The sequence below is a fragment of the Rosa chinensis genome, chromosome 6, assembly GCF_002994745.2.
Source record: "Rosa chinensis cultivar Old Blush chromosome 6, RchiOBHm-V2, whole genome shotgun sequence".
Lineage (NCBI taxonomy): Eukaryota > Viridiplantae > Streptophyta > Magnoliopsida > Rosales > Rosaceae > Rosa > Rosa chinensis.
In genome coordinates, this window is record NC_037093.1 from 18,639,524 (window position 1) to 18,666,488 (window position 26,965).

Here is a 26,965-nt window from a genome sequence, read left to right on the forward strand (position 1 = left end):
ATTTTATTTTGCAACTCATGGTGATTTATTTTGATTTATTTTGGGTTTTTAATTTTTGTAACCTATGGCATTTGGTTACTACCCTATTAATTGTAGGGACTGTCCTAAGAGCCTATAAATAGCACCATTGTTGCATGCTTAAAAAGAAGAAGAAAAAATTCTTACTCTGTTATTCACCCATCAACTTTCTCTCAAAAAACTTCAAAGTGTTTTTTGTTCTTTTGGCCAAAGAAAGGTATTCTTTTGGTGGAGCTTTGGGCTCCTCCAATTTGTGCAGATTGGTGTGAGACCGTACAATTTATTGTTGGGCTGTTGTATTCTAGAGGGGACAAATCAAGAGATTTCTGATGCATCGGTATTGTTCCGCAGAGGGCTTGAATCTCCTTAAAGAGAGCGAGATACCCGCGCCTGTTAAATAAAAAAAAAAAAAAAAAAAGAAGCGCACAATGTACAAAGCGTGTAGCTGTCGCAACATTATTCAAAAGATGAGGATAATGACAGCAATTAAACAAATGCTTTAGTTACAAATTATCTCTTTCTCAAATTCAAAACGAGTTCAATGTTGACCTAGTTTCAACGTGAAAAGCTGCAAAATAGAAACAAAAGGGCGGCATTCAAATTTTGAATCAAATATCTCAAAGAGAGATAAGGATAAAGTGGCAGAGTGCGTCCAAGTCCAATATCGGAGTCAAAGAGGAAGTCTCTGATCAGCAACTTATCCACGTGAGCTTCGGGAAATGCAAATTTCAAATGAACATTTATCCAAGCATCCAGAGTCTTCGCTGCCTCCTATATAAAGAGCACAAGGCTGCACAAGAAAGGGGAGAGAAACAGAGAAATTAGTGAGTCGAAGCACTGCATCAAAACAAAGCATCGTTCAGAAGGGAGAGATAGTTACCTGGAGATGACGACCCGGCGAGGAGCTTTAAAGTCAGGTATCCTGCTGATTCCATGGTCTTTTCCTACTATTTCCTTTCATCGTTGCTGAAGTGCAGACTTGCCTCTGCTTCTAAGCACCACTTCAGCCAAAGATTACCAACAACAGGGTCACAGCTCACAAAGCCTCAAATCCCTTACTGTTCTGTTCCCCACCAAAATCAGAAAACAAAACAACCAAGAAAAAAAGACATCGTCGAAACACCTTTGTGTTCACAGGAAATGCAGGTTCAAAGAACGGAGGAAGCACGCCCACAAAGAAGGGATTTCGACAATTTTCTGATGGCAAGAGAAGAGAAACAAAGGGCTCACCTGTGTAATTTCGCTGCACTTGCTTTCGATGCCTATATTGCGGTGCGTCCTGCGTATAGGTGGCGGAAGCAAGGTTCAAATTCAAAAGGGGTTCACTGCACTTGTTTCTGATGCCTGTATCGCGGTGCGTCCTGCATATGGGTGGCAAAAATGAGTGTCAAGTGAATGCCCGGGGGGCTGCCAATTCACACCAAGTACGGATATGTGAAGTTCCCGAGTTTCACCACACTTGTCTTTGATGCCTGTATTGCGGTGCGTCCTGCATATGGGTGGCAAAGATGAGTGTCAAGTGAAAGCCTCGGGCTACCGGTTCACACCAAGTACGAATCTGCGGGGTTCTTGAGCTCACAAAGTGAAGAAACTGCTCCGGAGGGATCTTTATGCAGCGCCAAAGTCAACATGTTACTCCACCTGCATCAAAGAAGTCGACAAAATCATGTTCGGAAGCAAAGTGGCTCACAATATGCAAGTTAAGACTGCAGCAGCCAACAAAAAGCACAGAGAAGATGATAATTATTCAAATACCTGCACAAGATGATTGCAAGGGTGCCCGAGTGATGGAGACAATGAATGCCGAAGCTTACGACCCACCGTGAATGGAGAGGGCTAGTTGACACAAAGGATTGCACGAACCAGAGTAGTCCCAGGAAAATATGTCTGCCTTTCGTCTGTATGATGTCTGCAAAGCAATACTATAATCAAAGCAAAGAAAAATGAAGCATCTGCAAGTTTACAATATCAATGGCAAGAAGACTAGCAAGGAAATACTCTTGGTTTCTCTACTGTGGTATTGTACAAAGCATAGATGAAAAATGAACTTTGGCAAAGTCAACATCAAACATACATGGCAGCAAGTCACTTCTCGAGTAGCCCCGTTCAAGACCTGCACATAAGAACAAAAGGCTTTAAATATGTATAATTGAATATATTGATTATGTGATTGCCAACTTTGCTGCAAGCTTTGCTTTGATTACGAGTCAGACAACAAAGAAACCATGCAAGTTGTGTGACGGTGGGAAACTGATTAGCACACATCAAAGACAAAAAAATTCATATACAATTAAGCATAATTGTCAAACCACATGCTACTGTAGCTTTGAGCTAAAGACAAAAGCTTAAAAAGCATGATTGAAAATATGGTGTCCAACAAGCTTCATTTGAAAGTAATTTAAACAACAAAGGGGCATACTCTAAAAAGCAAAGTCTAAGCTACGTGTTTCTTTGTCAATCAAGAGAAAACCATGCAAGAATCAATATTCAAAATGACCTCTGCACATTGAAGCACAGACAACGCAATTGAGTCACGGTGGACATCGGTGGAAAGTAAAGGGAGCAATCGGTGGCATCATTAAATCATCAATCGGTGGTATATTTAAATAAAGCATGAATTGGAGTGCAGTACGATACCCAACAATTGGTTTGAAGGAATGGTTTCTCACCAGTTCCGGGTTCCTCACAAAGTGCTCTGACATATGCGTCTTGCGAATAGGAGTATGAAGTCAAGGTCTCTGCGAAGAAGAAAACAAGAAAGATTGGTCAGAACGAATCCTGGGATAAAAGATGAAGAATACCCAATCTGGTGCTCAAAGGAAGAGCGAGTGTGGAATCTAACCATCTGAGCCAACCCATTCATACCCGCCTCGGGGGTACGACTCCTTCTCCAGATTGGACTGAAATATTTCCATCTCAGAGATCCTAGACTGATAACCACACTTCAAATATTCTTCGAAAGAGACGAAGCTTATCGAGCCTGCTTAGATGGGGATGACGTCCACGACCTGGTCTTTTTGGGTTTTAATTTTGTCCAAGACATGATGTGGGCTCAAATCGGGTGCAGAAATAAATGAATGGGTGTCCAGATCAATCTATGCACTCACTACAAGCTCTTGAGTTCTGTTGAATCACTTGTCTACAAATTTCGAAGCACTACAAAGCCCCTAAGTAAATCCATTTCAGGAGTGACACAAATCCCATTGCAAAGCTCGGCACATTGGGTGCCCAAATCAAATCAGCGGACACTATCAAGTTTGGTGTCCAAAAAAAATACATTTGACAGGTATATATGTCGGTACAAAACCGAAAATCCAATTCAATGAACTACAGTGGTTTGATCCCTTCACAGGGTATGTAGGCAGTCTAGCGACCCATTAGATGCAACCGCAACTCTAAATCGAATCCCTGGTCCACTTAAACCAAATTCGTCCCAAACACTACTCTCATTCCAAAATCAAAGCCCTCCAATGAGTCATTCACTCATTGGAACTCTTGAACTACGAGTGGCTTGATCCCTCTCCAAGCGTACGTAGGCAACCCATTCAAATGTCCGGGTGCAGCCGCAAAAACAAACAAACACACATCTCATCAATTGGTTTCTTCATAAATGGAATCAGAAGGTGTTTCCCTGTAACAAGGGATTGTAATTAAGAGATACATTCTGTCTTGAATGGGTCGAACCCGAAATAATTAAAACTCTATTCACTAAATGAATACGAGTGAAATTATGTTGGGTGACAGCCACAAAATCCTCAAAATCACATTTTCTCTGCTAAAAGGTTGCTATCCAATGGCACAAAGCCTTGCACCTCTGAGACTCCTTGTACGAGTATAAACCACAACTGGCGAAAAAAATTTACAAATATGGGACAAGTAAGTTGCAGTGAAGATATCATATGTCTAAGCACAAGCTTTCCTTCACTGAAAAGAAAAGTTGTCAAGCCTCGTACGCGCAAAGCTTTCCACGTACAACTCTTGAGGGGGCAACTGTTGAGACAAAAAAAATTCGAAAGTCCAATTTCATTAACTCCCATAAATGGCTGGTTGTGGTCTCTGTCAATAAAAGTTAGAGGCCAAAGCAATTGATACATATTTATTTGGCCACCAGTTAAATAAAGCAATTTAATTTAAATTGTTTGATCAGAGGAGTTCAAAGCAAAAGAGACGGGAGGTATTCAAATTCATATGGATGCATGAGCCAATGAAAGAAGAAAAAGCAATTAGCTTCACGTGAACTAAAGGCAACAAATTTTGGATAATATCTACCTCTTACAAACTCGAGACCGAGTCAAGGTGAAAGATATTTGCACCTATCCAAAGTTTGATAAAACAAAGAAACTACCAGCTCAAAGCTTCAAACGTGAAAATTGGAGTTTTGTTGCTGTACGTTGTGATCATCTTCAAAGTAACAAATCGTAACTTCAAGTTTGAATTCAAATTGCAAGCTGTCCTTATCTTTAGCCAACCGTTTGGGTTCCTAGCTGCCTATAAAAAGGCTCGACCTCAAGCAGCAGAGGGGGGCAGCAGAAAAGGCTAGAAAACATAAGCAACAGACGAGGAGGCACCAGAGGGAGGAAAGGAGAAAGACTGGAGAGCAGCAAAACAAAAAGAAAGGGCAGAGAGGCAACGAAAGAAGGAAAAAGAGAGAGAGAGAGAGAGCAGAGGGGAAAAACACAGGAGCAGAGAAAGAAGAGAAGAATAATTCGAAGCTAAGAAGAGACCACGAAAAGCTACAAACATAGAGCAGTGGGTATAATTTCTTCTATATGCTGTCAATTATCATTTTCACTCAAGTGTTCTCTTTGTTCTACATTATATGATTACAGAAAGCTAAATAGGTGATCATGTAAGACTATGAGCACTCCAAACAAGAAGTTGATGGTCTATCCTCTCTCTAAGAGTCCCTCGTTGCTGTCATCCTCACAAATCTCACCAATGGCTTCCGGGCAAGACACAAAGTCGACATCAAGCCCTCATTCACAGCCGTGGTGTCAATCCATGCTGCACTTGCTTTCGATGCATATACTGCGGTGCGTCCTACGTATAGGTGGCGGAAGCAAGCTTCAAGTTCAAGGGGGTTCACCATACTTGTTTTTGATGCCTGTATTGCGGTGCGTCCTGCATATGGGTGGCAAAAATGAGTATGTCAAGGTGAATGCTTGGTAGCTGCCAGTTCACGTCAAGTACGGTCCTGCAAAGTTCCCGAGTTCACAATAGTGGGGAAGCTGCTCCAAAGTGATCCCCGTGCAGGGTTTCAACGCCAAGCTACGGCTCCACCTGCATCAAAGTTGTCATCAAAATGCTGCTCCTGAAAGTAAAGTGGACACCTCTCTATAAAAGGGTGCCTACCTCTAGCCGCAAGTCTGCAGAATGCTCGGTTTACCTTCAATCACAAATTAGCAGCGTGTTCTACTTGGCTCACCTGCGAACACAAAAACTGCAGAAAACACAAAGTGGCTGCAGCGGTGCTTGAGTGGAGGAGACAACCAATGCCAAAGCTCACAATCCACAGTAAACGGAGAAGTCCAGTCGGCACACGGGATGGAACAAACTAGAGCAATCCCAGAACATATGTCAAAGTTTCAAACGTGACTGCCTCTTGTGGAGTGATGACTTGTATGGTGTTTTGTGTCTGCAAGACAATATTTGAATCAAGAGGCAAAGAAAACAAATGCAAGTCTACAATCGGTGTCATGTTTGATTTCTTCCTCAAGATTGAAGCAAGCGGCAAGAAGGTCAACAATAAAGTCCTTTTGGCTCTTCCGCTCTCTGTTCAAGTTATTGTACTATTCAATATAAAAAAAAATGGCAGCAGCTCACCTCTCAAGTAGCCACGTTAAACTTGGAGGTGGAGGAATGTTCAAGACCTGCACCAAAAGGCAAAAGAGTTTTAAATTATGATTGTCAAAGTTTGCTGCAAGGTTGCTTTGAATAAGAGTCAGGCAACGAGGACCAAGAAACAATGCAAGTTTAAGTTCATAAAGTGATAAACACACAACCAGACAAAAATCTCATTGTGCAATTATGCATAATTGTCAAACCATGGTGTTGTTGTAGCTTTATTCTGAAATGGGGATTAAATGGCAAGATGACAGAGAGCTAATGTCCAGGTCTTTGAAAAGAGACAAATCATGCAATTGAATCGGTGGCATAAATAAAAAAGGCTAAATGAAGCGGTGTCGTACTCTTGCAATTCCAATGATGTCTACTGTGGGTCTTTGAGTTTGTCGAAAACGAAAATTGGGCTCAAGTTGGGTGCATACCATATCACTCTACGCCTTGCAAGCTTTTGGGTTGTTTCGGTGTACTACAGAGCCTACTTCAAACCAGCATCACGCTCAATAAACTTCAGAGGCCCAAATCCCGTTTCAAGTCTCAAAGCCTGTTAAAAATCTCGGCACGACAGGGTGCCCAAATCAAATCGGTGGATACTCTGCCAAATTGGACGTCCACCCCAGAATATATTTTTGCTTGACGGATTCAAAATATGTACACATCCATCAGCCCAAAGTCGGTACAAAACCAAAAATTCAAATTTAATGAACTACAATGGTTTGATCCCTTCACAGGGTATGTAGGCAATCTAGCGACCCACTAGATGCAACCACAACTCCAAACAGAATCCCTGACTCCACCAGTCAAATTCAACCAGTCCCAAATGAATCACTGACTCTAGTCAAATTCTCCCAACACCACAAAAATCAAATCCATTCCAAATCACACAAATAAAGTCCAAACCAAGTGCAAGGGCTTTAAACCCTTCCCCAAACACAAATCCAAAATAAATGGGTCATCTACCCATTTAAATCTCAAATGCCAGAACTACATGTGGTTTGATCCCGCAAAGGGTATGTAGGCAATCTATAACCAAATTTATCTAGATGCAACCGCGTCCTAAACACAAAATCGAATCTCTGGTCCACTTAAACCAAATTCGTCCCAAACACTACTCTCATTCCAGAATCAAAGCCCTCCAATGAGTCATTCACTCATTGGAACTCTTGAACTACGAGTGGCTTGATCCCTCTCCAAGGGTACGTAGGCAACCCATTCAAATGTCCGGGTGCAGCCGCAAAAACAAACAAACACACATCTCATCAATTGGTTTCTTCATAAATGGAATCAAAAGGTGTTTCCCTGTAACAAGGGATTGTAATTAAGAGACACATTCTGTCTTGAATGGGTCGAACCCAAAATAATAAAAACTCTATTCACTAAATGAATACGAGTGAAATTATGTTGGGTGACATTTACGCTCACTGTGTGCAATTTTCTCTCAACAGCGCCTCAACCTATTGTCAACGAGTTTCTCATATAAAAATTATAATTATTTTATTGTAATTTCACCAACAGGTCTGTTGGGCAAGGATGGGTTAGTCCTCTGCCCTGCCTTTGTTTGAGTTTGGTTTTCAACAAGTTGAGTAATAAGTAGTGGCAGAGGGAGTTGGGTGCTGGGTTTGACTTCTGAAAATATAAATGCAAATGCCACTTTTTAATGAGATAGAAATGAATATACGCCAACGATATGATGATGAATCCATTAATGTAGAACATTACTTGATCAAATCGGACTCCTCATAACTTGGTACGTCTTACTCCTCAAAAGTAAACATGCAGTATATTTATACGGTATTCATTTATGTTCTATCTCTGACTCTGTGTGGTTCTGTTCCCCATCTAGGTATAGCAACATTGCAAAGAAATGAAAAGAAAAGAAAAAAAAAAAAAAGAGATAAAGAAAAAAAAAGGAAGAAATGAAAGAGTGTGGGAACTCTCGGAAAGACACCGACCCAGTTTCTTTCCACTTATGCGAGAACTTTTTGGTCGGAATGGGCGAGTCAGCCTTCTCCAATCTGAGCCCGGCCGCTATTTGTTTGATCAAAGTCCCAAAACCCTAATAGCCCCATGGGATACAAGTTTTTTTAAATAAAAAAAAAATTAAAATAGAGGATTAGGCAACGTGGATAGTTAAATTGCGTTTTTGCCTTCGTATATAAACGCCTTCATATTCTCCTCACATGCGACGTCGGATCTGCATTCACTTGCATTCTTTATTTGCAGGCTCAAACCATATTTCATAATTAGTCTTTTTATTTTACTTCATTCTTATTTACTAATTCAGGGATGGATGGAGTTGAAATTATAGTATTGGTCGAGAAAGATTGAAATTGTGTGAATCGAGGAGTTTGAAGCTTCTTATCAACCACTTGTTTGCCCTCAACTCTAAATCACTACTGGAGTTAATATGATGATGCCAGCCTTTTTTGATAAACAATTTGCTTTACGAGTGGCCTTGATGCATAAATTAGTGGATGAACAATTACCAAATCATACCTACTATTGTTTGACCGGTTATAACCAAGGAGTCTCTGACCCGGATCTTCTTTTTCATTTTTTTTTCATCTCGATCGTACGTATTCCATTTTTACAATTGTTATCTTTCTACTTCTGTTTTCTTCCTCGTAGATTAGGGTTGAGCCAAGGTTATAAGATAACGCATAAATTAGAGACAATATGTGTTATGAGATTATCATTGATGCGGAGACCAAGGTTTTGTTAATTTCCTAACAGATCAAATGCTTATAGACCTTTTGAGAGCTTTAAAGGAGGGAGGGAGGGAGGGGGGGGGGGGGGGGGGGGGGGGGGGGGTGTTGTTGTGGGAATGGGAATCAAACAAACTGGAGATTATCCTACAAATAATAATAGAAACTGAGAAGGGAGACTGACTATTAGTAAAGCGAAAAAAAAAACCCACAATACACACATTTGATTGTCAATACTCATTTGTATCAAAGATTCTTCCTGGAAACAGAATCCATAACAAAGTAAACCAAAATAAGTGATTGAGAACAACACGAGATGTACAACTATAGAGGTCAATTTCCTGAACCTTTAGAGTGACATACAAAAACTGAGATGTAACAAAAGGAAATGAAATATAAGTTTCTGTAATATGAATCTGGTGCAACATTGTACCTACCAGTGAGAATGTGAAATATGTTTGGATTGTCACGTGCAACATCATTCAAAACAGTAATGGGGAAGAAAACAAGGCCATCCAGAAGTGATTATCCCCATTTCCATCTTCCTTATCTGCTGGTTCATACTTGAGACATTACAATACTTCAGAAAATAGAATCATTATCCACCTTCCTTATCTTCTGGTAATTTGTAAAGAATCAGCAAACATTCTGCATATTTTTCTATTTCTTAATCTTGATCATCATTAGTATCTTGGTGTTCTCTGAAATTACCATATTCTTCTAGAGCAATCAAGAACAGCGAAGGCTGTTTCATCGTTCAAAATAACTTAAGCTACTGAAAATCAACAAAAAAACAAAACATATATATATATATATATATATGCTTCAACCAAATAAAATTGAGAGGTCGGTATTGAAAAACTACAAACTAGCCATTTCCATGACTGAAACAGAAGAACCCTAAGATGATGGTGTGACTAAGAAAAGAAAAAAAAAAGTGTTGGTTCGAATGGAACAGCCTAGCGGGTCATGGTGGGAACCAGAAGGCACCGACCCGTTATCCTTCCACTGCAAAGAGAGGTAGGTGATCGCTGCTCTGTGAAACCAGCCTCACGCATTGCCCTCCTCTCTAGGAACCATGAAGCCCAGAGCCTTCGCCCAAGCCACATAGCCCAACTCCTTGCTTGGAACGGGCGAGTCAGAATATAGCCATTCCGAACCCAACCAGCTAATGCTGAACCAAAGTTCCAGCACCCTCGTGCCCCCACTAGGGTCATAAGCTGGCGTGACCAAGCTCGGCGATATGCTATCCTCGTTTGTAATATTTAAACAAGAGAACGTGTTGCATGTCTCCAATGTGGGACAAACAGCCAGCTTATTCTTTCATCCTCTTTAATATTTGCTTGTGTTCATGTTGCTGCCTACTTCTTTCAGCTATGAAGTTTGACTCTGATGCTTCTTTGCAAGCTCAAAACATTGTCCATAACTAATCTCTTTCGCATTAAAGAGCCAATTCATGGAGATGAAATGAAAATTTTGGTGGAAGAGTGATTGAATGTAGGTGAATCAAGAGTCTAAAGGCTCTTATATATCCACCAGTCAATTGCTCTTCACATCAAGAGAATGATGTTAACAAAAGCGAACTAGTGAGGCTGGAATATAGAGGGTTTTAAGCTCTTTAAATCTTATTGATCTCAATCTATGCCATACCCACAATTGTTATGGTTGCGTGTGTGGGATTCCTAAAAGTTATCTATGCCCTACGTTTTGTTGTTCTCCTCATAGATTTGCGTCGAATATTAAGGATTGATACATAAGATTACAAAACTAACATGTGTCTATACAGTTGGTCTCACTGTATTGTTCCTTAACATTGATGCAGACACTGTGGTTTATGAATCATATGCTGCCATTAAAAAAGACCAAAATTTCTGATAAACTAGCTAGTTGAACATGCTATCTAGACCTATGCATATACATGCCCACAAAATTACCCTTGAGCGCTTAAGGGCATTATGAAAGATCATCGGTTCAGATACAAAACAGTTTTATAAGCACAACATCGATCTTTGATTCAGATTTATAAATATTGTAATTGAATTAGAGATGCACATCGATCAAAACTGTACATAACAGACTTCATGAAGATAGCTGAATTGGTCAAGGGACTAACTGAGAGCAAAGTTTCCATTAATTGATTGCCAAAGCAAGGAGCTAACATCTACAGCCTAAACTTTATAAAAAGAGCAAGGAAAACCACTAACTCGATCTTAACAAACATCAGCCATCTTTTAAATCCAATGAAGTCAATGAACCTAGATAATTGCAGATACGGTACAGAATATCAGTCGCAAGCATGTTCGTGAATTAGAAGTTGTCATTGTTCCATTTGGTTTTTCCTTGCTTATAACAGAAAACTAAATCACAAGTGAGATATAAGCTAGAACGTACTGAAAACTATAGCATATCAGCTCAGGTTAATTGCATCTTAGTGTCCTGGGAAAAAAAATGAACACTTACAAATTGTTTACAGATTTGAAACAATTCATCACACGACTTCATTTGGAGTTGAAAGAGAGAGAGTCCTATAGAATTCTTTCCAGACTTGGAAAGCTAGCTAGCTTTCTACTCCTACGTAGAACTAGAAGATGCTACAATGAGAGGTTTTCTTGGTTAATGTTATACTTTGAGTCCAATATGCATGAGGAATACAAATCTAGTTAGATTCCTCATTATAGAGGTGTTAGGCTCATAGGATCAGTGACCAAAAGAAAGCTGCAGGCACTCAGCTGGTTATCACTTCAATGAGAGTGAGGGGTAGCAAGACAGAAAAGCGTATTTTTAGCTGATCATCAAGTCCACTGTTACAAACATACAGGCAATTTGCTGAACCACACGTTACATCTGTGTGTTCTATTTCTGACTGCTTGTGTGGTTCTTTCTCCATCAAGGTATAGCAATATTGAAAAAGTTTTTTTTTTTTTTTGATCAAGAAGAAACTTCATTACTAATGAACTGGATACATTGAGTTTTGGCAACATCTCATACATAGAGATGGCCACTGGACTTCACACTCGAACTCCAAAATGACTGACTGACGGAGCCAAAAAAGGCCACAACTCAACTAAAGACTGAATACTTGCACAACAATTAAACAGCAGAGACAAAATGCGCAGGAGTAGTGAATCCATGACACACAACTTTGTCAACACTAACTCGCCACTCAGAGTCCTCCTTACCTTCCTTTGATCGATCAAATCGACACTCGTTGTGACTTCGAACCCGACCATAGTGAAATGCTGGACCGTCAGACTTGAGACTAAATGTTTGACCCTAATGTCAACATCGTCAATCCACAAGTTTGTGTGGTTCTTTCTCAATCAACATTGAAAAAAATAAAGTAAATAAATAAATAAAATAAAAGAGTGAAGGTCAGAATGGGAGCGGAGACTCTCGGAAGGACAACGACCCGTATTGAGAAATCAATAATTATAAGGAATCCTCATATTTCATAATTATTGGTTTATGAAATAATTATTGGTTTACTTATAAGGAATCCTCATATTTCATAGGGGCCTTGACCAGTGTTGAGATTAGTCCTATTATTTTATTTCATTCTTATTTACTAATTCAGGGATGGAGTAAAAAATCCAGGGATGGAGTTGAAATTATAGTGTTGGTCGAGAAAGATTGATCTCAACACTTTGAAGCTTCTTATCCACCATTTGCCCTAAACTCGATCTTAACCAAAACTAGAGTTAAATATGATGATGCCTGCCTTTTTTGATAACCAATCTGCTTGGATTCCTTTACGAGTGGCCTTGATGCATAAACCAGTGTAATTGTTTTATCTCAAATCATACTTACTATTGTACGTTTCATCGGTTTATCCAAGGAGATTCTCAGATATTTTTTTCTTCTTTCTTTTTCATCTCCATCCTACGTACATATTCCATATTTCCACACTTACAATAGTAATCGTTCTATTTCTGTGTATAACTGCAATAGTAAAAGGGAAAAAAAATATTTCTACAAAATATTACTGACAAAAAACTACAAAATTAATTTATGCATGCAAATTAATCAAGCTGGAAAAGGAAATTAATTGATAAAAATTATAAAAAAATTACAACATCTTTAATAGAAAAATGAGAAATTTCCTCAGATATATGATTTAATGTTCGTACACATGATTTACAATTTTGTTTTTTAAGAAGAAAGCAAATTCCGCACATGTTAAGAGACTAGTGTACAATTAATGGTGTATGAAAAAGATAGCCGAATTCATAAACATCTCTTACTTATAAAGAGGAGATTTCGTTGAGGCTAAATTTTTTATTTTTTATATAAATAATTATCGGTTTACGAAAAAGATAGCTGAATTTAGAAACTCTTACTTATAAAGAGAATATTTATAGCACTAGATCAAATGATTGATGATAACTTTGTCTGACTAAGTTTCCTATATTATATGGTTTTGTGCTGGACAATTTTTTTTGTCTATATATAATTTGATTTGATGATGTAAAGTGCCACAAAAATTAATCAAAATAGATTTTTTTTTCTTGGTCATGAAAATCAGCATAGGCACTGGTGGAATGTGGGTTGGCAGGCCCAAAGAACAACAATTGTCCTAGTTGTTCTTTTCGGTAGACGCGTGACCAAAATTCTTTTTGGCTTTCTCATGCCCAGTACTATTTAGTTTAATAGCATAAGTCTCCTCTTCATAAGTAGGAAAGAACTCACGGAAGACTAGTTGTAGTATATGAATTATTGATTTAATTAAAAAAAAATAAAATAAAAATAAAACCATTCATCACGATCTAAGAACTCACACATAAGAGTTATGAAAACTGTCATAACTTACACAATTAAGCTAAAAATCAGAAAAGGGGAAAAAATAAATGAGTATAACTATCGAGAATTCATAAGACATTCGTGATGTGAATTTCGATAATTAGAGACTTTGATCTAGAAGTTTTAAATGCATAATTCATTGTTTACCCTACAAAATAAGTTGAACAATTTTTTTCTCTTCATTTTCTCTATACACGAGTACTTAAATCTCGACCACGTTTACGTGGTTGCCCTTTTAGGGAGAACGAACACCATCAGTTCATTCATTGGTTTTATACTTCTTTCATTGACTAACTACTTTTAATTGAGATTTCACTAGGGACGTGCTTGTCTAGTATGATTTTAAGGAGTTTGGGATTTATGAGTTTTACCCCAAACTGCGCGCGTTCGACTACTTCAATCAAATTCAACTTTGTTTAAGGTTCTTGACCTTTTTTTTTTTTTTTTTTGAGAATGAAAGAAACATTTTATTTCATAAAATACGATTACAAATGGGAACACCCGGTGGTGGACATAAATTCCCCACTCTCCTCCCTAAGAACAACCTCAGTTACGGGTCCGTCATCCACAATGACATCCATGAGCCAAAAGAGCCCAACCCCTAACCACCCTAATCGCCCATCAACTCGGGCTACACCATAAAACCACTTCCGAGAGTCACGATTAAACCTTGAAGCCAACATTACAAACAACCACTTCCCCTTCATCAACACCGTGTCCCAAACCAACCAGACCACGTGCAAGAGCAAGTGACATCCACATTGACAACAAAATAACATCGAGAGTAAAACATATAGTCCCCGGAAATAACGCCATATCCACAGCACTTCAGCCCTGCTAACCCAAGAAACAAAGCACATCCTCACAGCCAACCTCAAGAAGAAAGCGACTCCTTTCAACACCATGACCCAAAACCGCCAGACCATGTGCAGGAGCTTCTCCCCATTACTTTGACCACAAAAAGTGAATTGAACTCCTGAGAAAAACAAGACACACCTACCATACCAAGACACCAGAACCCTAGCTCGAAAGAGTAGGGACTTATTAAACTATGCCAAAAACCTAAATCAAAACAACTCACCACAAAAACAACGGAAAGAAAACAACGAGAAACTAAATAATTAAACATTAGAGACCACCAGCAAGGCCCCAAAGCAAAAGCCCGGCCCAACCACCACTCCCCCCATGGACCCAGCAGCCGCCTTACACCACCACACAGCCGCGCTGCATCCAAACCTTGCTGCACCGCCGCGCCACAACGCAGATCCACCCCATGCCCAGCAGACGTACGAAATCGAAGGCCCAGCCGCTGCCCAGATCCCAAATGCAGCGATGACGCCATCACCCGTCGCCGGCAAACCCCACCCCAGCGCTGCTCCACTCTTGCCCTCATCCCTAATCCCAGAAGAACAGATCGAGATCGATCCGTCCACTTCGAGATCCCGCCACCATCCTCCAACCCTGGACCAAACTGCTGCCACAGAAACATGCTACTAGCCCGAATCACCATCCCCTCCCGGGCCGGAACGCAGCGGCAGCAACGCCGGCGACGTTCGGCCGGGAGAGATCGCTCGACTCTGCCCTGTTTTTTCTCCGCGCGTAGGGTTTTGAGTTGAGAGGTTTTTTGACGGGTCTTGGATAAAGGTCTTTTGCCCCTCTTTTTTAAAAGAGGATCAAAAGATTTCACTCCTACCCTCATGGTGACTCAAACCCATGACCTTGATCTTAGGTAGTGGGTGCTCTAACCACTGAGCTAACACCACTTCGTCGTTTAAGGTTCTTGACCTACAACATTAAATTAAAATAAAATTGTCTCACTTACTCGAGTAAGATATTTTTATTCCCTTTTACCTGATTTAAAATAAAATGACAATTTTACCCTCCATCTAATTAATGAACTACATCAATGCCATCAAATTCTCTCTCTTCTCTCTATCCCTCTCTCTCTCCCTCCCTCTCTCTCTCTATTGGAGGACAATAGATGTTTTGAATTGATGTAATATTCTTATTTTTTTTTCTTTAATAAAGTTTTATTTGTCTAATTTACGGAGATTAATTCCAATTCCGACAACTGAAAGTTCTATTCGGGGGCAATAAACCTCTCTAGCTAGATATAAGATCTACAACAGCCTCTTTGGAGACTTCCAGCGAGGTTTCATATATCTCTATTGCCCTCCAATAGACATCTATTGGAGGGCAATAGAGGTCTACTGCCCCCCTATTAGGGGGTAGTAGATGTCTATTTGGGGCAACAAACATTTCCGGTGAGATTTTTAGAAAATTCAGGCGGGCAGCGGCCTGTGACGAGGCTCCGGTGAAGTCTCCAATGGTTTCTCTCTCTCTCTCTCTCTCTCTCTCTCTCTAAGTAACAAATAGGTGAGGGTAAAATGGTATTAAAAAAAATTTAAAAAAAAAAAATCTTAATGGGGTATTAGGGAATATCTTCTTAGAGTGTTTTGGGTAAGAAGGAATTAAAAAAAACTTAATGGGGTAAGTGGGAAAAAAATCTCTATAAATGGGGTAAATTGACAAAAACCCTTTGTTTAATAATGGAAATCACATTGTCCGAGTTTTTTCTCAAAAAAAAAAAAACAAAAAAACAAAAAAATTAACCTTATTTTGGCTTAATAATGGAAAACACATTGTCCGAGTTTTATTTTTGGTAACAAATCACGTTTTATTAAGGGTAATTACATACATGTTTCAAGCATTAAAAGTGGGTAGTTCTATTCATACCTCTCAATCTGCTATTTAAACCTCCTTTTTATTTATTTTTATCAAACTTCATATTTTGCCCTTTTTTTAGTTTATGATGCTCACCTCCTTTTCTATCTATCTATCTATCACGTACCATCATCTCCTGCCAATGGACATCACAGATATGGTGCGATCTGAACAATCATGTACTCGACCCTAGAGCAAGTAGCTATCTCTCTTGTTTCTCGAGTGAAAGAACAAAGCAATATGCACACAACTGAGCATGCACTTCCAATATACCATATTCTTATCAAACTTAAATTATGCTGCATGACAGTCAAATCCCCACCTATTAGGCCAAGAGAAATGTAAAGAATGTAGAAAGCCTTGCCCCCATTCACCTGGAAGTAAGTCAAGAACTATAATCGAAACAGCAAGCCAACCAATTAGTAAAATTTCCCAATGATGACCACTACCATCCACCTCCACTGCCGTCAATTACAACAACGAATCGCTATAACATTGAAAATATCATACTATCGCAACTTGAGTTTTCAATTACTGATCTAAAATTTTAAATTAGAAGTTCTATCACTTCTATGAAAAGATGCCCTTCATTTTTAATTTTTTTTTTAATATGTCAAAAAGGGTAAAATTGGAATTAAATTTTTACAAAAATCAATGGAGATCCCAATAGTAAATTGAGATGTTTGAATAGAACCACCCTCTTGACCGAACCTGGTCATGATCTTATAAAAAGATGCATGTTCACATATTAAGACTAGTCTAATAAGACTAGTGCACTAAATTGTCAAGAAGTATTAATGAAATGCGTAGTATTTGAAAATTAATTATGGGTCCTTACAGATAACCTTAGTCTAAATTTGTATTTTGTCTATATCACAATATTCTTCAAATGTCATTACCTAATTTTAGACTTACATTGGGACTCCACCGGTGAGAGAGAAAAAAATAAGGAGCAGACTTTAATAATTTTTAAGTTATGAGGTAGTTAATTAATAAAGAAAAAACTTGGATATAGCCGCTAATACAAATTCTAAATTGATGGATAGTGTTCCTAAAAGGCTAAAACAAACATGGTTAAATTTTGACACATAAGTGAAGTGGATAGGTTGCATGCATGTGAGTGAAAGGGTGTTTAGAAGAGTACCACTAGGCATCAAATTCTCAGCCACGCGGGAAAAAGAAAGAAAAGAAATAATTGAGCAGCAACAGAAACAAAAGGGAAGATCAAGTACGAATTTGAATAGGTTTTAAATTTGAAAAAGATTTCTAACCCTATCCCAATTCCTCCCCCTATTTAATAGGGTATCTATCTTTATCTCCTGTCTACATTGAATCGAACCCACTTTCACAATTTCAATTTTAACTCGCTCTCTTTCCCCTTCACTTTTTCTCCCATGGACAACGAGGAAGAAGAAAGGCAGAGCAAGAATCTGCAAGACATGATCAACCATAAACGAAAGAACAGTCAAGAACAAGATCTCAATCACCAAGTCACATCATCTACTAGTTTCCCCGGTGTCACATCATCAATTAGTTTCTCCGGTGAGGAGGAGGAGGAGGACATGCTGGAACTCCGCCTCAATTCTCACCGCCCCTCTAGGCCTCGCCCAAGTGTGCCGCAACCACAGACCCAAATCCCTGTACTGCCAGAGCTTCATCAACTCTCCAACACACACTCTCGCCCAAATCTACTGCCAACACCACAACCAGAGGCTCAAAGCGCTCCATCAAATCATCTTCAACGCTCAAACACACATCCTCTTTACAGAGGTGAACCCTTGCTGCTTGCGCCAGAGCCTCTCCTTTATCCCCTCAATGGCTTTTATCGCCCTAATGGTGGTCAGTCCTCGATTACACCAGTCCAGGCGGCCGCACCTCCACCGCCACCTCCACCTCCACCTCCACGGTCACAACCACCGGTGGTTCTTCATCAAGATGTGAGGCCAAGAGCCGTGCAGATGCCACAACCACAGGTGGTTTTTCATCAAGATGTGAGGCCAAGAGCCATGCAGATGCCACCTCTACGGCCACCACCTGTGGGGCCAAGACCACTAGGGATTCGGCCAGTCCGCGCGCGCCGGAACTCGACTCAGGCTCCAGGCCAAGGAAAGAGCGAGACGGTGCAGGCTCCGTTTCCTTGGGCCACCACAAAGCGAGCCACGGTCCACAACCTGAATTACTTGAGGACACATAATATAGTGACCATCACCGGTGACGTACAGTGCAAGCGATGCGAGAAGCAGTACGAGATTGAGTACAATCTGGAGCAGAAATTTTTGGAGGTGGGAACTTACATTGTTGAGAACAGGATGAGGATGCATGACCGAGCACCGGATATGTGGAGGGACCCAGTACTTCCGGCTTGCAAGTACTGCGAGCAAGAGAACAGTGCGAGGCCGGTCTTGGCTGACAAAAAGAGGGCGATTAATTGGTTGTTTCTGTTTTTGGGACAGATGCTTGGGTGTTGCACACTCGAACAGTTGAAATATTTCTGTAAGCACACAAAGAATCATCGAACTGGAGCCAAGGACCGGGTTCTTTATCTAACTTATCTGTGTTTGTGCAAACAGCTTGATCCCACTGGGCCTTTTGATGTTTGAAACTGAGCTCCAATGTAAGATAAGGAGCTACTGAGTTTTAAGGTTCAGTTAGTGGGAGGTGTGTGTTAGTAAACGAGATTTTCATATTTTGTCCATGTTTTTGTTCTTTCAAGCTAGGTTGTTGTTATCTTTTAAGGGAAATTGGAACTATATGCTAATTAAGTATTGAAATATATGTTCAGTTCTTTTGGATTTAAGGTTGTGGTGTGAAATGTGAAGACATTGTCAATTAATCCTTGCGCATTTTGGAGGTAGTTTCTGACAACATTTTTGATGTAAACTGAGTAATACCAGAACCCTTATAAATTATACAGGACTGCTCGGTACACTCCCTGATACTTTTGGATTAAATGGAGGTATATTCAACATGTCTACTTCTCTTGGTATGCTGATAGTCCCCTATAACTAAATAGAAATCCAAACCATTGTTGATCAATTCTTTAAACCTAGATGAGTAGAAAAAAGATGGATTGTGAGTAAATAAAATATAGGTGAGGATACTTTGAGAACAATTAAAGAGTAGATGTTGGCATAGAGATGTTATTGTCCATCTGTTATAAATTTTAGTTTGCATGATAAACTATTTTTAAGTTGCATAGTCACTCTTTTTCTTTTTTTGCCTCAGAATTGCCCTTTTTGGGCTGATTGCTTCAGACTTACCTTTTTCTTTAGGCACAACTGAGAAAAATATTATTGTGTACTGGTCCTGATTCCTGATGCTGAAGCCATGTTTGGGATTCAATTCAAAGTCACATACCTTGCTTACTAATAGACACCAATCCTCAGTTAGATGCATATATGTTACTTAATTATCATACAAAGTTTTCTCATTCTGAAAGTATGTGCAAGGATTATAGGAATTTATAGCCTGATCGAGATCTAAGAATATGAACTATGTCAGATTCTGTCAAATTGTCTGAGTTGAGGAATTCGATCTATTTGGTAAATGGCATCGTGTTCCTATATATTGTTGTTTATTGTTTTGAGAAGTTGCTTATGGTTAGTATTCTGTAGCATGGAGGGGTCTGATGGCCACCAAGCTCAAGTGATTTGATCTCATGATCCTGATACACACTGAAGATCATATCCTCAAGATTCAGATAAAAATTTCTTTTCTACAATTTTGATCCTCATGATAATTTGTTGGATCAAATTAAGAATTCACTTAAATTTGATCTGAATCTTTTTTTTTCCCTAAAAATTTGATCCAAATAAAAAAAGATTCAGATCAAATTTAAGTGAATTCTTAATTTCATCCAAACACTTATCAATATTAACCACAAAACAAAATTGAGGTATGGTAAAGCCTGCCATTTACCTGCTCAGGTTCCATAGGTAAATGGCAGGCTTTTCCATACACCAACCTAAAGGGACTCATTCCTATTGGCGTTTTATATGTTGTTCTATATGCCCAAAGTGCGTCCTCCAATATTTGGCTCCAATCCTTGCGGTTGGGATTCACAGTCTTCTCCAATATTTTCTTGATTTCTCAATTGGAAACCTCAGCTTGCCCACTTGTTTGCGGATGATAAGGCGTAGAGACCTTATGAGTGATATTGTACTTCTTGAGCAAAGCTTCAATGGTCCTATTACAGAAGTGGGATCCTCCATCACTTATGAGTGCTCTTGACATTCCAAACCTAGAAAATATGTTAGATCGAATAAAATCTGCAACAACTCGAGAATCATTAGTACGGGTGGCTTTTGCTTCCACCCATTTCGAAACATAATCCACAACAAGTAATATATAAAGAAAACCATGAGATGAAGGAAAAGGCCCCATAAAATCTATACCGGCCCCACACATCAAAAATTTCAACAACAAGAATAGGAGTTAAAGGCATTTGATTTTTAGGTCCTAAATTTCTGGTTCTTTGGCATCTATTACAAGTCAAACAAAAAGCATATGCATCTTTAAACAAACTAGGCCAATAAAAACTAGATTCCAACACCTTAAGAGTAGTTTTCTTAGAACCAAAGTGACCACCACAATTTTTAGTATGACAAAACGATAAAATATGATTAAATTCAGATTGAGGCACACAACGTCTTATCAAACCATCACCACAAAATTTCCATAAGTAAGGATCATCCCAAACAAAACGATTTGTATCTCTTTTAAGTTTATCTTTCATAGCATGCGATAAAGTGCTTGGCAATTTCTTAGTAACTAAATAATTCACAATATATGCATATCAAGGAACACTTACCTCTAGTCCAAAGAGTTGCTCATTTGGGAATGTCTCAACCATAGGAACGGCGTCCTCATCATGTACTATGCGGCACAAATGATCTGCAACTACGTTCTCACTTCCCTTCTTGTCCTCTATTTCTACATCAAATTCTTAGAGAAGGAGAATCCATCAAATTAGCCTTCACTACGCCAATATTTGAATCACACAACATGCATCAGACAACTGCGCACATTTTATCTGTCGTCTAAAAAATTTAGACGAGAGCAAAAATTATTCTATTGTGTATGATTCAATCATACAATAGTTTATGTAAAATAAGTGTGATGTTGTCCGCATTTTTTAAAGGGACAACAGATTTTCAAATTGCTGTTGTCCAAATAGCTAGTATCAGACAACATAATAATTGTTGATGTTGTTCTATTGTTATTCAGACAATTGTCGAAATTTGATGTCGTCTGAATAAATCTATTCAAACGACTCTTTTTACATTGCTATTGTGCAATTTATTATCAGACAATAACTATGTTGTGATGTTGTCTGATATTTCTATTCATACAACATCTTTTCTTGTCAGTTGTGTGACATTGTTACATACAATGATTCTTTAATTTATATTGTCTCAGTATTGTGACTTCTGATGCCCTAGTTGGCTCCCCACATTTGACTAAATTTCAATTTTTCGACTCCCTCCATCCACCAAAACTTAAACTTGCCCCGTTTTCTACAAAGCTACCTTACTTTTTCCTCCTCAAAAAAAAAAAAAAAAAACCGAAAGCTACCTTTGTCTTCTCATATAGCTCCATGTCTGTCTCTCTCTGTCTCTGTCTCTCTCTCTCATTCCTACTCTCTTTCCACGAACACCACTCCCTCTCCGCGCTTCTTCGATTTCATGAAAAAGGAGAGTTGCCAAGTACAAGAACAAGGCCGAGTTCAGGTTCCACTCCGCTCTCGCCTACGCCCCTCCGCCTTCTTCGATGCAGGTATTTGCCAATCTCTAAAACCCTCAATTAATCTTTTAGATCTGGGATGAACACGCATCAACATGTTTTGGCCTTTTGCGATATACAGATTTGATTCAGGTTTGGGTTCAATTAAGGAGTTGGCTGGCTTAAGTTCCTCCTCAGTGCAGCCCCTGGTTGTGTCTTCGCCGGAGGAAACCCGAATGTCGTTGTTGTCGGATAATAGACTTGCAAAAAGTTTAGAAAACCGTCAGGTAACCATCATTGGGTTTGTCTGATGGTTTTCGGATTTTCTGGTTTGGGAAACTCCCTATGTTGTTAGTCTTGATGATTTGATTGTTTCAAATTAGTATAAGTTTTAGGCTATGGGGTTCCTCCTCTGCCTCAGGTATGAAATTTAAACCTTGCTTGGAAATCAGATTTTGATTCCAGTGAGATTGTTTGGTTAGCGAGGATTCTTGGATTGGTTTTGTGATCTTTGACTTGGTTTTGGGATATTGTTTGAATCAAAACCGGAATGCTAAGTATAGGAGACACGAGGAAGAGTTACTGAGTCAGCTTCAGGTAGTAGTAAAGTCCAAACTACCTGGATGCAGAACCTTGTAACTTTTTTGGGGGTTGTTCTTTGGGTGTTCGTTACGTTTAATTGAACTAGGGGACAAGGTAAAGCTTGTCTCTTTGCTAATTACATTGGGTGTTTTGTTGAAGGGTCAGTAGGACCTTTCTGGTACTTAGTCCCTACCATTTTTTTGTTAGTGTTTCTGCTTCAGTGCTTCTCTTTCTGCTAATTTGAATGTGAATGTACCTAATACAGAAAAGGGTTGCTACAAATCTATGTTTGTACAGTTCTTACTTTTTCTTTTTCTTTTTTCCAGAGTGCTAGAAGTGTAACAGAGCCATGGCATCCCAAATAATAAGAGTTTGAGGCTAATGATTGTCTCAAGTCTGCAAATCAAGATTTCTTCCCAAAAACATCACAGAGGAGCTACCTTAGGACTGTTCTATGTGTTCCTGATTCAAATCCGAATATTAATGATGGCACTGCAAGTCATGCTAGTGATGGTTTTGGAAGGCAAATGAATTCTGGATCCCTTTCTGATTTCTCAAAAGTTCCTTCACATGAATGTACTCTAAACAAAGTCTGCTCTTTCAAGGTGCAAGGAGAAGAAGAAAACAAGGAGGTATAACACCACCATGAAAATCTGCAATTTTTATGTCTATCCATTCAGAATCTATTTTCGTTTATATGCACCTTTTCATAATTTTTTTTCAACTTTTAAGCATGTGCTCGGATCATGATATGATTATGTGGACTGTGTGATACATCATTATGAATTGTGAATGATAATCTTCACATCAAGTGGCAGTGGTACTAATCAACTTATTTATGCACCTCTATCTCTGCTTAGATGCCATGTATATCATCTTTTCAATATCTTTAGAGCTTGTTTATGGACATGTATTCCTTGAAAGGAAAAAAAAAAGAACAAGCACGAGCAGAAAGTAGGACAAGAATTAAGGGATGTTTTGCAAAGATAGATAACTGAATGGTATGTAATTATGACATTTCCAATATAGTTTGCTTTCCTCCTATTAACAAATCAATTTATTCTTGCTTGTGGATCTATATTATGTATTTCTGTATGCACCAATGACATTGTATTTAGCTTTTGGTTCTTATTGCAAACTAGTTACATCCAAGAAATAGTGCACTGGTAGTTAGCAGGGGCGGCGATGAACAAACTTTCCTCTTCTAATTAATGTATCTTTTACTATCACGTTTCAACTTCTTAAAATGATAATATTTATGTTGTATTTGGCAGATATAATCAAATCATGAGTGGGACTTCAAGGTTTGTACTGAGAGGTGGACAAGATTTTATAACATTTTGCAAAGTCACGGAGGCACTGGTATGAAGTCCTACCAAAGTGTTTATTATAATTAGTGTAGTTACTAATCTTGTATATTCAATAGCTTTTGAAGCTATAGCTTCGATATTTTTTTAGTTACACATAAACACATATATTATTGAACATATCCACATATTATTATGGACTGCTGTTAGCCCCTTAGTGCCGCGGACGCCTAGGCATGGCATTAGCTTTGGGCCATGTCGAGGCAAGACACGCACATGCTAGTTGGGAGCATGTGCAAGCATAAACGCAAGGCAAATGGGAAGCCTCGCTAAGCACTGACGGAGGTGTCAGCAGGCAAGGAGGTTGGCGGCAAGCAGGTGCGCAGCTGCCTGTGAGCGATTGGTAGCAAGCAAGGGTGCAGCTGGCAGCAAGTGTGAACAAATGTGAACATGTGTGAACAAATGCGAACAAGTGTGAACACAAGCTTGCAACAAGTGTAGGCGTAGCTGGCAGCAAGCAATTGGCAGCAACTTGTGGGCACAAAGCTGGCAGCAACTTGGCAGCAGCTTGGCCACAAGTTGGGCTGCAAGATGGCATCAACTTGGCCACAACTTGGCAACAACTTGGCCACAAGTTGAGACACCAAGTTGGCAGCAAGTTGCAGCCATGTGAGTCGTGACACATGGCTCGCAACTAGAAGCTGCCAAGCACATTGTTGTGCTATATAAACCCAACCCATGGGGTTGTCATGGGGTTAGAATCTTGGGGAGAGAGCTAGGCAGATTGAGTGTGGGATCACTAAGGCTGAAAGCCCTCGAGATAGTTGCTAGGCAGATTGGGCAAGTGTGTTTGCCAAGGCTGAAAGCACTATCGTACTCTTGTAATCCTTTAGTTGAGTTAAAGGTTGGAAAGAAGGCTTTCCGTAAACACGGTGTGTCGATTGTGTGTGTGCATGCTTTGTATACTCGTTGCTATTTACTTGATAGTTCCGCTGCGTACTTAAGCAAGTGAGTGAGAGAGGTAGGCTGGTCGAGTAGGGCAAGCTACTCGACGCCATCACAAGGAAAAAAGTTTAGGGTAAAACTATACCCGCGGGTCCTGCGTGACAACTGCTTTGGTTAGATATTTGTTGGGTAAATGCTTCACAAACCTTAACATATAACTAGTTTCCTTTCTAGTTAGATATTTGTTTATGTTTGATCAATAGATTATTATAAGTGAAACCTCATAATGAAGCAGTCATGGTTTCTATTATTTTACTAATTGATAAATTTGTTATTTGCACCGCAGGAGGGTTTGAAGCCAATAGATGTTGCATCTGCAAGTAGGAACCGAAGAGTTGTAGAGATCTTACATTTATCTGTTTTGGTATTTAGTATGCTTTTGGCCTTTAGGTGTATATATAGGCATGGTTAATGTACATTGGACACATTTATCGACAAGTTTATTTTTTGGCTTTTAAGTAAATAGGCAGGGTTAGTATGTGTTAATATTGGGATGAACCTACTGCTTGTGGAATATTATAGATCTTGTTGGAATCAATGGAAACCTTTGGTATCAATATTGGATGTGTTTTGGATGCATTGATGGGTAGGTTTTTGTTAGATGCAATATCCAGAATGTATGTCTTATTATCCAATCTCAGACAATGAAATTTGACTAGAAAACCATTGTCTAACAATTGAGCACAAAAAAATCATATAAAAAAACTGTTGTATGTACAACATAACAACAATATCTTTTAAACTGGTTCTATTCCCCAACATTGTAAAACACAATGACAAACCTACATATTCTGTTGTATGAAAATAGAAAAACAACAAAGAATACAAAAAAACTATTGTCTCACTTCATTAAACAGTACATCATACTAAGAAAACCATGGTTGGAAATAAACTTCAATAATTGCAAAACTTAGAAAGTTGTTGTTTGATTAAACAACACACAATAGTTTACTATGAGAAAAATAGAGTGTGAAATGTTAACAGACAATATTACACTATAAATTATGTTGTCTCAATGACTTCAGAAGTTCCTTTTATTTAGGTTCTGCTGACTTAATTCACTTTGGACAACAGCTATTTTAAGTTGTCTATTATCTTTTCTGGTGTTCAGATAACATGTTTATTAGCTCTTGCTCTTGTCTAAATTTTCTTCAGACAACAAAATCTTGCTGTTGTCTGATACCCTCATCAGACGGCACCCACTCAGTCAACAACAAAGAGGGTCATCAGACGACAACGAAAAACTGTCGTCTGATCGTATTATTGGCGTAGTGCTTGGTTTTGACTCCTTCTTTGAGAATAAGTACTTCAAAGCTGCATGATCAGTGTAAATAACAACCTTAGTTTGAAGTAAATAAGATCTAAATTTTTCAAGAGCAAAAACAACAGCTAATAATTCTTTTTCCATAGTTGAATAATTCAATTGAGTATCATTCAAAGTTCGAGAAGTGTAGTAGATGGCATATTGCTTTTTGTCTTTTCTTTGACCAAGAACCGCGCCTACTGCATAATCTGAAGCATCACACATGAGATTAAAGGCAAGGACCAATCCAGAGGAAGCATGATAGGAGCAGATGTCAGACGCCACCTGACATTCTCTAGATACCATTCAAACGTCACATCTTTCTGCAATAGTTTACACAGGGGCCTTCAATTTGAGAGAAGTCCTTAATAAAGCATTTGTAAAATCATGCATGTCCAAGAAAAGAATGAACCTCTCTCATAGAAGTGGGAGAGGGTAAGTAGCAAACAAGATCAACTTTAGCTTTATCTACTTCTATTCCCCTAGAAGAAACTATATGCCCTAAAACAATGCCTTGAGTAACCAAGAAGTGACATTTTTCCCAATTTAGAACAAGGTTTGCTTCAATGCAACACTTCAAGATTAATTCTAGGTTCCCTAAGCAATTTTTGAAACTATCTCTAAAAACACTAAAATCATCCATGAAAACTTCAATTATTTTCTCAATATAATCTGAAAAAATACTAAGCATGCATCTTTGAAACGTACCTGGGGCATTGCAGAGTCTGAATGGCATTCGACGATAAGCAAATGTGCCAAAAGGACAAGTGAAAGTAGTTTTCTCTTGATCGTCTTGAGCTCAGTGGTTAAAGCACCCACTACCTAATGACGAAGTCATGGGTTCGAGTCACTATGTGTCACGCCCCTGATTTTTACAACAATAAAAATCGATATATATAATCCCATAATTATACATGCGTGAATATTCAGTCATCAATACAAATACCTGGAACATCTTTCCC

At 38.9% G+C, this 26,965-nt stretch overlaps 2 long non-coding RNA genes across 6 annotated transcripts; one reads left to right on the top strand and one right to left on the bottom strand.

The window, feature by feature from the left end:
• Window positions 1-1,015: 1,015 nt before the first annotated feature.
• Window positions 1,016-2,747, bottom strand: LOC112172837. Of its 3 annotated transcripts, none has more exons than XR_005802003.1 (4): window positions 2,093-2,244; window positions 1,598-1,927; window positions 1,249-1,379; window positions 1,016-1,076 (listed from the first exon to the last, which is right to left on the bottom strand). It is a non-coding gene; the product is annotated as an uncharacterized LOC112172837 (long non-coding RNA). The 3 variants fall into 3 exon arrangements; XR_005802002.1 differs by having other exon boundaries at window positions 1,016-1,081; XR_002925374.2 differs by lacking the exons at window positions 1,016-1,076; window positions 1,249-1,379 and adding an exon at window positions 2,688-2,747 and having other exon boundaries at window positions 1,514-1,927; window positions 2,093-2,131.
• Window positions 2,748-21,660: 18,913 nt separating this feature from the next.
• On the top strand, window positions 21,661-25,257 carry LOC112173900. Of its 3 annotated transcripts, XR_005801251.1 has the most exons (6): window positions 21,661-21,860; window positions 21,949-22,093; window positions 22,715-23,020; window positions 23,663-23,750; window positions 23,906-24,829; window positions 24,987-25,257. It is a non-coding gene; the product is annotated as an uncharacterized LOC112173900 (long non-coding RNA). The 3 variants fall into 3 exon arrangements; XR_002925767.2 differs by having other exon boundaries at window positions 21,662-21,860; window positions 23,663-24,829; XR_005801250.1 differs by lacking the exon at window positions 23,906-24,829 and having other exon boundaries at window positions 21,674-21,860.
• The last annotated feature ends 1,708 nt before the right edge of the window (window positions 25,258-26,965 follow it).